Source organism: Falco peregrinus, chromosome 2, assembly GCF_023634155.1.
Source record: "Falco peregrinus isolate bFalPer1 chromosome 2, bFalPer1.pri, whole genome shotgun sequence".
Lineage (NCBI taxonomy): Eukaryota > Metazoa > Chordata > Aves > Falconiformes > Falconidae > Falco > Falco peregrinus.
In genome coordinates, this window is record NC_073722.1 from 27,581,351 (window position 1) to 27,592,971 (window position 11,621).

Below are 11,621 nucleotides of genomic sequence, written 5' to 3' on the forward strand. Positions count from 1 at the left end.
TCTTCTAGGTAAGGCAACAATGTACATTGAAGACAAAATTCAGTCTTACATTAGCTGACAGCCATTACACTTTTGAAGATACCTGAAGTACCTTCATTTTATTGCCTATTCATTACAGTAAAATTTTAATCAGAGTTCTAGACAAACTAATTTAATGTGGCATCTCTGATTCTTTTGCCTTAAAGGCTTAATGTGATGTGAACCTGATGCCAATATTGAAGATAGCAAAGCATGTGCATTTGAAGTGCTGTGAGAATTACAGTGACAATTAACTAAGTTTTCAGGGTGGCAGTGAATAAAAGGGAGGTTTTCAAATGTAAAATGACTTCTTTCCTCAGTGACTCAGAAGTGACTTGCAGTTTACCAGTTAAATTCTAATGAAGTGATTTATTTGTAGCTGACAGAAGCTCCTCAGAGAAACAATGAGCCATGATTTCCATTTCACATATACTGTATGACTTACCAGCTACTTAGGATCCTTCTCGGTTGCTTGGATGACTTAGAGGTTCCCAATAGGTCAGCCAGCACTGAGGCATCAAATATGATGTCAACATCACTGTTAAACACAGGGAGAAGTGTTAATTGTCAAAGAAAGGAAAATGCATTGGCCATAGCACAAACAAGCAAACAAAACCCCAATCTCCATCATTATTTGGAATATTTACAGGTATAGCCGATGGACTAGACAGACTAATATAAACCTAAAAAAGTCAGAAAATAGAAAAAAAAAAAAGTTGGAATAAAGAGTGAAGGAGTGAATGAGACAAAATCCCAGGTGTCAATAGGGCAGTTCTCCACAGAATTATTTACTACAGATGGGTTGTCTGTTCATCATCCACTGGAAGTATTACAGCCCTTTGAACAGAGAAACAATCAGCAATATAAGCCTTACTTACCTGTACAGCGGGGGAAGGGGGCGGGGAACTCAAGAATGCACAAAGGACCAAAAGTAATCCCTCTCCCCACCATACTCACCACCCTAAGTTAACCTGAAAACACTACTATTTCCTTTTTGAAAAAGCATGTAAGCAGATATCTGTGTGACAGGCAAGGATCACATGCCAATGTTTCCTCAGCTGGTTAAACCACAAGCTCTTGGCATGGCTATATTGGAGCTGGTAACCTTTTCAGCTGCTAAAACAGATCTGTGTTCCTATTTTAAGGTGCAGAGCTCCTTGCTCTGCAATGCTCATCTGAACTTATTTTGATACCTAGCCTGATTTATGTGCTCCCTACCTCAGGAAGTGGCTGTGGACTTTGTGACTGGAAAGTGCATCAGTCAGGTGTCCTCTGCCAGAGTCAGAGCTTTGTCAGGCTCTTTCAAAAGGCACAACCTAAACCAGTTAGTGATTTTATGAAGAGAAAACCATGCCATCAGCATCTGCCCTGTTTTGTTGGAGCAGAATGTCCTGCTTCAGAAAACCGCTGATTTCACTCAATCACTTCCAAGTTTTGTTCTCATTTATTCTTATGGGTTCCCGCAAACACTGTAATGTTGTTTCCACATCAGCTTTAGCAATGAGGACCACTGACAGTGTGCTGATTAATCAGCTCTTGCTCCCCTTCCTGTTACTCTGATCACATCTCTGTTTTTTTTCCAGCTCTAACACTATCAGTGGCCCCAAAAGAATCAGCAAAATTTGTCTGTATAATTTGTCTCCTAACAGAAAAATGTAATTCAGGCTGTCGTTTACTCTTTTGCTAGACTTCTGCTGCTTTTCAATTATAAATTGCATGAAAAGCAGAGTCAAAAGCTGTGTTGCTTTTAACCACAAATGTAATCTATGGCAAATGCCAACTTCACTAGCACCTCTTAGACTCTGATGCTCCAGTTACTCTGAGCCGCCCAAGGGGCCGGTCCTCCTGCATCCAAGCCTTCCTGCAGCCCATGGCAGCCGCTCTGGCAGAAAGGCAGGAGGAAGAGCTGAGAGGGAAGCAGCATAAAGTACTAACACTAAGTTTATGGACTGTTACTATCTAATGGCATTTTCTCTCAACAGAACTTACACCACTAATTGAGGTTGATTTGGGGTTTGAAAAAGGGTATTTCATACTTTAAAGGCGAAACAGAATCCTCTTGTCAGGATTCCTTGCAGTGGAGAATTAAGTGGAGGACACAGCAGCACTGTCTGATTTGGCTTGCACTCTGTTCTTAATGTGGTGTGTGGACAAACACCATTGGAAAAAAATGCTTTTGTTTTTTTTGAGTCAAAACATTTTGAACTGAAGGAATGTGAAAATATTCACTAAGACCTTTACCATAGGACCTCTATAGCCAAGACAAGATTACATTTTACAAACATCAGGTGGAAATCCTGATTATGGCTACTATTTGTAGTGTGCTATCATCAGAAGCAAATATTTGGAGATAGAAGGCCTTTTGTTGACTTAACCCTCTTGAGGGATGCTGTGGAATAATTTAGGTGTTTACTTTAGGAGGCTGAATAAAGGTCAAATGAATCCTTAGGAAAAAAACTCTAGTATGATATCCTACTTATACATTCCCTGTGAAGTGTTTAAGGATCTGGGATTTTTACCTAACATAATTCTAGGTTATTTCTCTATAATATATTATACATTACACATATGATGGAGATATATATCATATATTGTACAGATATTATAGAGAGATATAATATATTATATCTATCTAGGCACTAATATAACTCTAGGCAGTGCCTTTCCTGAGGAAAGCTGAGTCAAGTATTGCTCCTGCAGTAACGCTGTTAAGGATAAGATTATTGCAGATTAGTGTTTGGCGTACAGTGATTCATACAAAAAATATCCTTTACAAGTCTGTCCTCATCGTAATGTATTAATATTGTTTACACTATTACACTGAGATAATGCTTTGCAAGTCTAGGCTGGTTATAAAGCAATTTTGCCTATACCTTTTTGTTCCCGCCCCCATTCCCATTAGAAAGTACTCTGGCAGGAAGAAACTGGCTTGCTTTATACCAAAGCTGGGGCTTTCCTGAAAGTAAATAGCAAGAACACTTTATAAGAAACAGGTGACTTAACATAAAGTTAAGTATTTTATTGAAACAATTAATAAGGAGAAGTGAATTATAAACTATGGAGGAGTTTCTCTATTTTCACAGTAGTCCATTTCTTCATTTGCTGTATTCTCTCAGAAGACTGGAGCTATGTATTCTGGCAGTGTGTTAAATCATCAAACTGCACAATGTTTTGAGATTTAGACAGTGTTTTAAGTAAAAAAAGCCCTTCAAATAATCATTGAGGTAGCAGGAAAAAAGACAATTGCTTTATATTCCTGTGATTAGGACACAAGATACTGCTGACTAGTTTCTGCTGCTCTGAAGATTTGGCTGGTTGGACCAAGCAGAACACCATCCACAATTAAGAAACAGAGCAGCCAACCTCAGCTTCCACAACTCTTTGATTAGGGCTCTGTTTAGCAAGGCAGAACCCATGAATTTAAGTCATTCCAGTCCCAGAAGGAAATTAAACAACTTATCCATATCCAAAACGGAGGCTAACACACTGAGCTTTTTGCTTAAAAAAGCTTTTTTTTTTGCTTTTTTTGTCTCCTTCCTCTGCAAACAAGTGAACCTGATCCCACCATTTGCAGTATGTTTTATCTGTCATCATACTGCAACAAGCTTGACTGCATTTATTAAACAGTTTGGGAATATCTGAAGTCATGTATTTTAATGAATTTACTCTTCACGCCTGCCATCCTTGCCATCACCCTACCGAGAAACTAACTTGCTAAGACTTGATATGTATAGGCATATCCTAACCAAAACACCTATTTATCTACAAGATGATTTTCATATTAATTTAATTATCACACACCTATTAAAATCCTGTAAAATATATTTATCTCAAATCCTGTGGAAAGAGTAGGTGGTACAGCAGAGTAATGAGGACAATTAACAAGTCCCCATGCTCCGCACAAAACATGAAAGATGAGCAGCTCCTTTATTTACCACTGTTTCAGAGCACAACCGACTTGTTTCTTTCAAAAAAAGCACACTGCCTTCTGGTAAGAAAATTATTGTTTAAGCGGAATTTGTATCAAAGTTAACCCCTACAGTTTTTGAAAGTGTGACTCTAAAGGTAGATGAGCTCTGCAATGGTCTTAATCTAACCAGGGCAGGCCCAGGTTTGTGACATTCGGTGAAAGGCACCAGGATCTTTCTTATCGTCACAAGATCCTCTTCAAAAAACAGCATCAGAGTCCATTTTACCAGCTGAGCCTTCTCCTTTCCCCCAGAGTGACTCTCAGCACCCCTGCTGGCCTTTGGCACTAGTTGCTTTCTGATTATACTATTTTCTATTGCCAGTGAAAATTCTAACTAATTTAAAGCAAACAAACGAGAATATTAGTCTATACTATAATTATAGTATATGTGTATATATACACAATATACTATACTATACTGTAAATAATATAATTATTTATATTTTTTGGGGGGGGCAGGGAGGGAAATGGACTTCTCAGAATTACATATTTTACCTTTTTAAAGCTGTCACAAAAACTGACTGTTCATGAGCTGTTAAAACAAAGAATATTCTGACTTAATCGTGATTCAGATCTCAGCTTTGTCCTGATATGAAAGACAAAAATCTGTCAAAACCTTGTAAGTCTTCACAGTCAGGGGACATTATTTCCTGACCAGCTCTAGGAAGCTTCTCTTTCCATTGAGAAGTTTTCTCTAGACTCTCAGCCACCTGCCTCTCCTACCTCCATCCATCCCCTAGCTCCCTCTCAGTCTTCAAAACTGAATCAACTTCTGAATCAACTGTGCTTCAGATCCACACTCCCAGGTAGTTGATCCAACAAGGTCTTGTTAGTACAATGAAAACTTTGTGCATCAGAAATCAGGTAAGATTTCCCTAGCCCTTTTCATTTCAGTCCTTTTCAATAAACTATTCTGCATCTTCCAGAGAAAAAAAGTTACTGCAAGATGCTACCTTGGTCTGAAGATTACTGCATAGCTGGGCTTAGAGAAGGCAAGATTAAGGAGCTGCAGAAATTCCCAATACTCATACTATTTTAGGAAAACCCAAACATTTTCTGCCAGAAAAGTACCAAAATAATATCTAGCATGTTACATTTAATAAGTATCCATACAACTACATCCACTGTATATCTTACTGCATTACAGCATATATATTTTTCTAACTTTATTTGTGTACAACTGCTTTTAAGTGTTCTCTGGCTCTAATTGCTTGGTGACCTACCAGAGATTATACATAGAATAATCAATGAATAGAATCAATAGAATCGATGAATAGAAATACTGTTGTGAATACAATGGACTGGAATTAAAATCAAATATTTTCCCTCTCCCTACAGATTTTCAGTCTGTTTGTGATTTCTTATCTGAAGAGTTTCATATAAAAGCAGTGGAAATAAAAAGGTCTAACAAGATTTGAAGTTTATTTTGACAGATCTGTTCTTGACTGAGTTTTAAACCAAGCTCCTTGAGTGCAAACTGGGTGCGTCATATCTGCATAAAGTAGAGCATGCTTCTGAAATCTTGGAGGAAATCAAGGCTGTCCTCTACATACTAAGACTTTAAATTGTTATTTAGTGATTACTTACTTGGCTCTGGGCTTTTAGCCACATCATATATTCATGCTTAAGGAGATTAAATGTGGTAGCTAATAGTCTGGTCAAGAAGCCTAACCCTATCAGCCTAACAGATCACTTACCAGATTTTCATCCTATGAAAATGTATGAGGAAGTGTTAGCATAGTAGCGTGACTTGTGTTTTTCTTTGATAGTTCCAGCCTCAGTATTACTTTGAATGAATGTGCTATTCCACCTTCACAGCCAGCATGTTCAACTTAAAGCAGGGCTTTTTATAAGCAAGTGGGCCTCTAAGCTAATAATTGAAGCACTTACATCCTTTGCTAGAGGTCTCTTGGAGGTCTACATAGTTTCTTCTTCCAGGAAATTAAGTTAATAATTCCTAGAACTAGATTCTTTTTTTTTTTTTTTGAAAATACTACTTATGGGTGACTAAGAACTGAGAAAGCGGCTTCTGAGATGAGGATTGAGAAACCCTCGAAAGTGGCTAAGCATAAATGTTGCTGGCCGGCCAGGACCACAAATCTCCAGATGTGAATGCCAGATACATACATTTATGCTGTATCTCCTTACTAGTTTACTGTCATTGTGTTCTTATAGCCTGTTTTTTGTCATTACAACCTTCAGCAGGTGTGTGGGGTTTTTTTGTGTTCCACAATAAAGCTGCATGGGACATAATCTATACAAATTATTACTATTTGACTACCTTTTTTACTCTTATGTCACACCAGGATGGAAGAAAAATAATCAAAAAGTAATTGGTTTCATATTAGTTCTTTATATATTTCACAAAAAAGAAAAAAACCCAAACCTTTCATGAAATCACAAGGGAGCAAATTCAATACAAAGCTACTTCTGAAGAGTCCATGGTAGCACATTTGCCATTACTAATCACTTCTTACAGGGATTTAACTGCTATCACTCATATGGCGCTGGAGACAGAGGCCTGCTTTAGAAAGGCTGGCCTATAAAAAAAGCCAAAAGATGAGGAGAGCCAAGGAGTCCATTTCTACTGAAAAGCAAATCCCTTTGTTGCATTTGGGCAAAGTCACTCCTGAATTATCTATTATATGGACACTTGATTAATATTTATACTTTACAAAATACTTTGTAACTTTCCTTTTCAAATAAATTTAGTACTATCATATTACAGGACAGGCAGTTTGTTATTGATGATCAAATCTCAGAAACAAGGGAGACTTACTTCAAATCTTAAGTTTTGAACACAAAAATCATTTAACTTCAAAGATCAGAAAGTTATTTTGTTTTCCAAATAGGAACAGGGATAGAGAAGATGAGGATAACAAGTATCTTCAACCTGGCTGGATAAAAAAAGTCAGTAGAATTAGTTAATTTGAATATCCAGGCTTTTTAATTTGTACTGATCTTCTTACTAGCTCTGGGAATTGGAAAACAGCTGCAATGCAACACACACTGCAAGTCTGCCCTAGGCAGAGGATGGGGAGGGACTCCACTCAGATGTACTTTTACACAGCCAGCCAAAGTCACTGCAGAACCAAGAAGCGGTTCCAGGTTTCCACACACATGTCTCCATTTGTCCTTCCTGCTTCCCTGGTTGCCGAAAGGCAAAAGTGACATTCTTCAGTTACTTTGCCATTTTCATTTATGTATGCTGCCAAAATTATTAGAGATGAATCAAAATACTAATAGAATATTTATACTTCTCTATTTCCTTTTATATGTACATATATAGCTTTAGGCATCCAGAGCTGTGAATGCACTATTTGTAATATGGCCATTAATGAAGCAAATTCTTTCATGCTTAGTGACTTCACACAATACTACTGGGCTTTCCTGTTTTCCACCCACCAGTACTATCGTTTAATTCCCCCAATGAGTACTTGCTCAGCTGTGACAAATTCAAACTCCACCAGATTAATTCATAATCATGTATGAATGGGGAATGGGAGCCAGTGGATTTTGGTTTCATTACTGTAGACCTTTGCTTCATTTTTAATTAACTTAAAATAAATATTACAAGGTAAAACTTTAATATAGTATTTATATGATGATTTTTACTTGCTAACTACTGTGTGATAAATTTCTTAACAACTGTGCCAGCATAAAACTCAGAAAAAGGTGCCATCTCTAGGGACTCCTTTGCGCTACTTCAGTTTGTGCCTCTACCACACACCAAGCAAGCCACCCCATATATTGTATATTCATAATACGGTTCTCCACAACATTCAAACCCACTAGTCTTCTTTCACAACTCCTTTAAGCGTAGGATGGACTTTGCTGTTTTCCTTTAGTCCTCCTGTCAAGCTCAGAAGCTCCTTTGGTATCTGTTCAAGATCTTCTCTTTTCCTTATGTTCCAAGAAGCTGATGTAGTAACATGCAATTCCTTATATTCTACCGAAGCCCAAGGCTGTTAAACTTAGGAGACAGCTGAGCCTCCTAAGAAGCTGTAGCATAGCCTTTAAAGTTTCCCAGGCTTTAAAAGCACATTTGTTTTCATGTTTCAGACCTAGTTAATATCAAATCATGCCTAAACCCGATCAGAAGCCAGAACTTCAACATTCCTCTCTTCCAGTCCCCTGAGGAGAGCTCTATCTACCAGGCACTCACAGGGAACACCTATCAACTATCAACAGGACTATCAACAGGATCTGGCATCTCAGGAAATATAATGGCAACCACAACAGTTTTCAGAATTAAAGCTAATTGCACCACTTCCCTCTTTATTCCCTACCACAACTGCTATAATGTTAAGGGCTGGCATCCTGGAGGGATGTGCTAGGCTCAATTCTTGTTTTCAATAGATTTTTTTCAATCCACACGCAGATCATAGAAACACAGAATCATGGAATTGGATTGGGTTGGAAGGGACCTTAAAGATCATCTAGATCCAACCTCCATGCCACTGGTAGAGACAACTTCCACTAGACCGTGTTGCCCAAAGCCCCACCCAGCCTGGCCTCGAACACTTCCAGGGATGGGGCATCCACAACTTCTCTGGGCAACCTGTTCCAGTGCTCACCGCCCTCACAGTAAAGAATGTCTTCCTAAAACGCGATTTCAATCTATCCTCATTCAGTTTAAAGCCATTACCCCTTGTCCTGTCACTACAGGATCTCATAAAAAGTCCCTCTGCAGCTTTAGGCCCCCTTTAGGTACCTTTATGTAAGGCAATACCTTTCAGAAATACATTTACTTTCATCACCAGAAACAGCTGCATACTGGGCGAAGTAGAAAGTAATCATTAGGAGTTTAGCTTTTAAACAGTTTGCTGGGAGTGTTCCTCACAACTTTTTCTTAACTAAAGGTTTGATGAATATAGCTGCTTTGAGTTAGAGGTACCGTTTCCAAGTGACATGGTTTAACTCCAGGAGGCAGCTAAGTTCCACACAGCCGAAACCAGTACATCAAGGTAGGTTACACTGTCTGGGTCCATGTATTTGATTTTATTTTTTAATATATAATTTACCATAAAATAATACACGAGATTTCCTAGTCTTCAGACTGTAGACACAAATACTAAGAGGTGGTCTCAGTCCAACAGAGATTTGTAATAGCTGTTTTATGAAAGAAGAATTGAGCTTATGAATACATTAGAAAAAAAAAATAGTCTGCCAGAAACCAAAAATTAAACTTGAGTTTTATAAGTACCTAACATCTTACTCACCAAATCGATTTGCTTTTTTCTCATCATCCCTGCTCCTGAAGTTAATATTTTTTTAATACTTCTACATTATTATTTTTCTTGTTCTGATTTGTGAAGTAAACGACTGTCAGGTGAGTTACCGCTACCAAAGAGTGCTTCTTTGATGTATCTGAGTGTTTTAAATACTGTTGGTATTTGGATGCAGTATTAAAATGTTTTAGAAGTATTCTTGCCTTGAACATATAGATAATACATACAAAGAACGCTTTGAGAAAGAACCCTTAGACAGCAGAGACAAAGAAACCTGTGTCTTAACTGTGATTCCAGTAATAAAACTGAGCAACTAAATGATGTGGGAATATGGACCGTTTGAATTTCAAAGGCAATCTCATGTGTTCAGGCTTTACTAGCACTAACATTGGTCAGCTTTACACTAAGGTATTTGTGCATACATGTAATAGAGAATTTTTCAAGCATACTTATCTATATATATAGTTAATTGTGGAATTAGCATCCTGCTCAAAGATTTTCAAGTTCTGTATGAAGAATCTAGTTAAATCATATGAAAGTGCTTGATGATGTGACATTTCCAGTGTCACTTTCTTTGTTTTGAAGTTTAAGACCATGTCACTTAAGATGTGAAAGCAATGGGTTCTCTGTCTTCTTACTGCTGCCAATGTTTTTTCTTTCTGTGACTTAGAAATGAGGATGGCTAGTTGTCTGACCTGTTCAGGCATTCTTACCAATAAAAATGAAATCCAGAAGAAGTCTTCCAATAAGGAAAGTCAGCAATGAAACAACAAAGGAAAAATGTGGGAAATTAATTAATAGGACGTGCTCTAAATAATATGTAAGTGTGACTCAAAATAAAATAACAGAGAAATATCAAGCAAAACCTAATTGTGTCTTAGTTATAAAGGTCAAGAAAAGGCACATATGTTTTCCAGATTTCCAGTAACAGCAGAGAGGACTTACAAGGGAAATGCAGAAATACAGAATAATACATACCAAAAAGGCAAAACCTAAACTCTTCAAAGTGTATGCACAAACTAAGTACCAAATAAGATCATTAAATTTGGTTTTCAGATGAAGTGTCAAGAATTAGTAGTGTAAAGCCAAAGACTACGTAAAGAAGAAAATTCCTTGACTGGTTTGCATTAGAAAAACTGTTTACGTGTTTCTTAACTCATCATGCTCTCTAGTAATAGGAACAAACTGAAGATACATTCTAGAAGCCTTGAAGGAAAAAATGACATAGATAGCATCAACTAAACCCCACTGCAACTTAGTTTTGAGTCTGTTAAGTGTTCATAGTGTTTTGAGTGAGGTTTACTGTTCTTTGTAAAAGCTGGCAAGTGGTTTCACAGATCTTCTAGTGGCAAAGCTGACTTAAAGATTTCCTCTGTGTTTGGAGTGTTTGTTCCAGTGGGTGAAGAAGGGCTGGAAATCACTGCCGCAGAAACTGTACCAGTTCACTGCTTGTGAGCTGTGTTGTAAACCCAGATTGGTTCTCAAATTGCTGTTTATTTTTTTTAATAAAGTACAATCTTTCTGAAGTCAGAGGGAGACACTGAGATAAAATCTACCTCTGGAGAGCTTGTTTCATGAAGTCAGATTTGGTTCAGAAATCCTGAATTTTTGCAGTTACCTGTGAGCTGGGAACTGCAGTGCTATACTTAACCAGAAAGAAGGATTCCCCCTCTCTCTGAGTCTGTCTCCTTCATGACACTGAGTGCAGTTGACACAGAACTACACCCTCAAAAAAAGAATAAATCAAAGTTTGAAAGGCAGAACAGAGACAACTCAGGTGAGCAGCAGTACTTTCTGTAGGAAATCCAAAAGGAAGAAAGACTTGTTTTTCTAAGTGCAAAGAACCCTATCTCCTACTGCTTGCCTTCCTCTTCTGTTGAAAAGCACAGTTCTACTCATTCCTTGTTAGTTTTCTTTATTAATAAATAAATCAGTCTCCCACCAATTCTTCAAATAAGAAGAAATCTGAGATTTCATGTTCTTGGTTATCTACTTGACTGAGAAGAGGTATTTCCATTTGTAAACATTATATTCATTAAATTCCTTAATTCCTTCAGGCTGAGCATTTGATTTGATACACAAGTTACACTTGAAAAAAAAAAAAAAAAAAAGGACAATGAGCAATCCCCACTTATTCTGCTCATGTACTGTATCCTGTAGCTTTGGGTTTTTTTTCCTGGGCTTTAACGTTTTATTTTTATTACCTATGTCATAACTGTTTATGATTACTTAAATCATCTGTTCTCAAGACTGCTGTACTGCTTTTTCTATTTGGATGCTGACGATGAGCAAATAGCAGTCAAATTCAGCTGAAGTGTTTCAGAATTTGCTTCTATCAGGATTGAACTTTGAATTGTGAAAGGAATTGTAAAATCATGGTACTAATAGATGCTAAAAATGGA

At 37.5% G+C, this 11,621-nt stretch overlaps 1 long non-coding RNA gene across 1 annotated transcript in view; it reads right to left on the minus strand.

The window, feature by feature from the left end:
• Positions 1-11,621, minus strand: part of LOC129783872 (uncharacterized) — a 36,144-nt gene that overhangs the window by 11,589 nt on the left and 12,934 nt on the right. The window contains exon 2 of the long non-coding RNA XR_008745909.1: positions 464-556. This is a non-coding gene — a long non-coding RNA (uncharacterized LOC129783872). The remainder of the gene's footprint in view (positions 1-463; positions 557-11,621) is intronic.